Source organism: Polistes canadensis, unplaced genomic scaffold (genome assembly GCF_001313835.1).
Source record: "Polistes canadensis isolate GaletaPanama2010 unplaced genomic scaffold, ASM131383v1 scaffold_147, whole genome shotgun sequence".
In the NCBI taxonomy this organism is placed as follows: domain Eukaryota; kingdom Metazoa; phylum Arthropoda; class Insecta; order Hymenoptera; family Vespidae; genus Polistes; species Polistes canadensis.
Window position 1 is genome coordinate 358,946 of NW_014569694.1, and position 5,012 is coordinate 363,957.

The window sequence follows — 5,012 nt, forward strand, 5'->3', positions numbered from 1 at the left end:
CGGGCTTTTTTTTTTTTTTTTTTTTTGTTTGTTTTCCTTAATTTGTAAAATACAAAACAAATAATACTCTGTTACAACGTCATTAGTGCAAATAACGATGGATAGAAAAGATAGGGGAATAACTTTGTTATAGAATAGGTATTATGAATAGAATTTCCGTGAACGCGCAGTTCTTGAAGAATCAAACGAGAGATTATCATGGGATGGTTTACAAGTAGTTCTAGGTCGAGAAAGCAGAGAGCTGGTTGTTTGGTATAGTAAGGTATGATGAAAAGAGGTATGTTGTGTATAATCGTCCCTCTTGCGGCTAGTCTCTTTGCACACACGGATGAAGAAGGGACTAACACCTCACTCCAAAACATGCTCCTATTATTCCACACGTGCGAACATTTCGCGGGAACAATGGTCCCCTTCGTTATTAAGGGTTTTCATCTTTTCTCTTTCTCTCTCTCTCTCTTTCTCTCTCTTTCTTTATTTTTTTTTTTTTTTTAAATGCAACACGAGTGTTAGGACTACGTCGGCCAGTGTTATCCCAACGGTTTCTTGGAACGGTCCCTTTTTCGTTTGTCGGCGAAAGTAAGAAGTCGTGAAAGTTCCCTCAACAATCTGGTGGCATACAACAGGGTCTGAACCAACCGAAATCTGAAGAAGTAGAATTCGTTGGGCCGTTGGGCAGCAGCAGCAACAGCAGCAGCTTTAGACTCTCTTGGCTGCTTGCTTTCCTTTTCACATTGTCTCAATTCGACCAACCGTAGGGAACAAATTCTTTTTTTTTCTTTCTTTCTTTCTTTCTTTCTTTCTTTCTTTCTTTCTACTAATTGGACCGACGTTCAGTCAGCGTGAAAAGTCAAAAGTTGGCTCGGATTTCTCGACTGCTAATATCCGTTCCTTTTGTATTTCTGATTATGGTTGCAACTCGAAAATAGGATCACCCTTCTTTCTTTCTTTTTCTAATTTTTTTTCTTATTTTTTTTTTGTAACACAAAAGAAAAAATAGGAATGATTACTTTCCGTAGATCTTCAACAGGACGTTGTTTTAATTGTCAACGCGTACACCCAATTCTTTACTCGATCGTAAAACTACAAAACTTCGTTTTAAATTAATATCGAAAATAATTATTGAATATAAAAGAACGGGAATAAAATAAAAAAAAAATATATAAAAAAGATATTATCAACAATATTTATCCTTTTTTAATTTACACTTACGACTTGTGAGAAAAAAAAGAAAAGAAAAACGAGTAACATGTTAAATAAAATATCTAACTATCCAATACCCAAAGACCATGGCACTTTGGTAAGGGGGAAAAAAAAATAGTAAAGAAAAAAAATGAAGAGAAAAATGATGAAACGAAAGCAAATAAGTCGAAGTCGAGTTCTCGGCGTGTTCGAGAAAATAAAGAGAATGAAAGGAACGGATATCTGGGTGGGTGGATGCACCCACGCTATTCCATGAACGTTCATGCCATAAAACGCAGTCGGGAAAAAGGATGGGGTCGTCTAAAAAGAATGAAAGAGAGAGATAGATAGATAAAAAAGAAATTCAAAAAGAAAAGGAAGGAGAAAAAGGGATTGGAGGGAGGTGTAAGAGAGAGAGAGAGAAAAAAGGAAGAGAGAAGGATAGTTACGATAGTAAATGGGGAGTGCAAAGGACGGAATGAGAAAGGACGATGAAGCCCAAGCTAGGACGAAGCTAGGACGAGGCCACCCGTGGAAACGCGTTTTACATAATCGCTTCGGTAAGAAGACCGACCGATGGCTCTCTTTCACGAACCGGATCCATATATCCGAGAATTTCTCGAAGGGAAGGAGCAAGTAAGAATCCTTACAATAGCTCGTGACTAGCTCAAAGCTATTTTCCCAAGAGAGAAAAAGAGAGAGAGAGAGAGAGAGAGAGAGAGAGAGAGGGAGAGAGAATCCCTTTTTCGATCTTTCGATAGATTCACGAGTTGAAGAGATTCGCCATATTATCGATAAGATGCCAAGGCCATGACACGCCACGCCTTTAATATTATTTTTAAATTGAACTATTTATAATATATATATATATATATTTAGTCTAGAGTAGTATTATAGTATCGTCATAAGTTAGGTTACTATCGTGTATAAATTCTTAGCATCTTCTCTGTTAAACTTCCTACGCACTGAAAATATGACATCAAGTAAGAAAGATAGTCGGCATTGAACGGAAGTTCTGCGTAATACTAGTCGAGATTTCTTACTCTCTTCTTAAACTAACGTATTATACTAGATAGATATATTTCTAACTATTATCTTTTAAAACGCAATGACTTGTCTCTCGTTAATGTTTAAATAATTGGACATATGCAAAGTTATTATACGGATTTGTTAAACGAAATATCTTAGGGTATTCGATAAATTGTATTATATATAATATTATTGAGTATTTTAATATCAATATTAAATATTTGTTAATATAATAAAGATTTTTTTCTTATCCAAAATTTTTTTTTTTTTTTTTTAGTAGCTTTCGAAAAGTTATGGTAGGATAACGGTTTTAAAAATTGACTCTATATATAAGATAGTGTAAACTTATGACTGTAATAAAAATGATGTTACATTGATTTATGAACATAACTATCAAGTTGCTGAGGAAGTCTCAAATAGAGACGAAACGTTCAACGGATAAACATATTGTTCATCTAATTTAAACCTGTCCAAAAAATAACATCCCTAAGAGTTAAACTTAGTAATGAAATATTTCTTTATTTATAAATCGATAGGAATGTTGCAGGCAACATAATATTATATAATCTTTAATTAATGATTAATACACAGATGATATTTCATAATGATTCTAAAGAAATGGTTGATATTATTAATTCTAAGAAAATAAGACCGTGTTGAAAGTTGAAACTTTAGATATATATATATATATATGTGAGAAAGAACAAAGAAATAGCCGAAAGATAATCGAGGACATTGGAGATGTTCGAGCCAAACCAAAGGAGGATCCTGACCTCACAGGAAGATAAATCGTCGTGGGATCTCCAGGTTCTTCGTGTCCCTGCCTTCCTTCCAGCCTTCCCAAGACGTAACATCTCCCTTTCTTCTATCTATCTCTTTCCTACCTTCATGACTCCTTCGTCTCTTCGAGCAAGTTAATCTCATTTACTCACCTGTACCACCTGTCCCTTGCTTCCTGAAATCTCGAGTTACGCAGTTAAACATTTCGGTACTTTGTTTACTCCCTTGTCAAAAATAAAATGAAAAACAGGAAACTGAAAATACGCGAATATATCGTATAAGTATATCGAGTTGGGGAACAAATTTCTTCGTATTTTAATGCAATAATGCTTCTTCAAATTGTTTAAAACTATTTTCTACTATTTTTTCTTTTCTTATAATAAAATTTCTAAACGTATGAATTTTCACTCATTCTCAAGACGCAACAACAACTTTTGATCGAAACAACAAATATCACAGAATTTTGTTTTTAAATAACTCTATACGTCATTCTTTAAATGTACTAATGTATTATTAGATACGATTAATGTTACCAGAGTTATTCGATCCTGAAACCATCAACAGGGAAGATAAATACGAAGAAACTTATTACCCAATCCAATATATCGTAATATATCTCGTTCGTTCTTTCGGCTTTTCTTAGATCAAGTTAAAATTTTGGGTAAGATACGAGTACCCTCTTGGGCTACTCAAGAGGGTCAAGATTAATGTGGCATTTAGAAAAGCGTGACCTCTCTCGAGGCGTGTCAAAACATATGAACCGTTTTCTCAGTAGTTATCTTTAACACTTGTATAGATCTCTGAAACATTTGTTATTATCATTAGGATCTCGTAATTTAATATCAACCACATTTGTATAATATTTAAGAAAAAAAGGAATAAAATCTTGTATAGTTAACACTTTTTGTCAAACATTAAAATCCAAGTTATTTAAAAAGAAAAAAAAGAGAGAAAACTTATAATTCAAAATTAGAATTTTTATAACATTATTATTTCAGTTTTATAATTAGTTTTCTATATAGCTAACGTTTTAAGATTTATCGACAATATTTTGAAGCGGTTATTTACAAAGTGTTTCTTTAACGAATGAAACGTATGTGCGTGGGATCACCAAGATGATCCCGTTCGTCGCGGATTCCTTGGTAGCCAGTCGTATCACGAAGCACGAAATTCAAACGATTAATCCTCTTGACGACGAGCCTTAAGCAAGCTCAAGAAACAAGCTCCATGTGTGCGTCATCGATGCTCTCGAAACGGAATCTTGAGAATCACCTTTTAATCTTGGCAGGTTCTCTAGAAAATTTACGTAACACGGTTCAACAACCTCTATTTATATACATGGTATATATATATACATGTATCATATATATATATTAATTATTGAAAATTTTTTAATATATCTCTCATTTTAATTTAAATATAATTAATAATATATTTTTGTTCATATACCTATATATAATTCAATATTTAATTATTCGTCTAAGTTTATTAAATATTTCTAGGAATTAGCTGAAAGGAAGAAAAACAAAAGATTATATTAATATTATATATAGATATATTTAGCATAAAATATGTAAATAGAGTATAACGCGATAAAATTAAAGCGTTTGAAAGTAATCATCATTATGAGTATCTCTGGCTAGGGTTAAAGGCTGCCATTGATGAGAATTTCTTTTTTTTTTTAAATGAAGTCATCAAGATAAACAACCACTCGGATTTATCTTTTAACCGAACCGAATATGAAGTGGATATTTAAAAAAATAATTGACGATAGATAATGTGAAAATATTTGTGATATCATCAAGAAGTTGTTTTTAATAGTGAACAAAAAAAAATATATATATATATATATATAGATTATTTTATAAAATAAAATATCATAAGTGGAAAAGTAAATAAGTTGCCACGATGACACGATGTCTAGTGACGCGAACGGAAACCAAGGGGGAATAAAAAAAGTAAGAAAAAGAATTAAACGAGAGAAAAATAGAGAGAGAGAGAACAAAGATGTACGAGTGGAATGC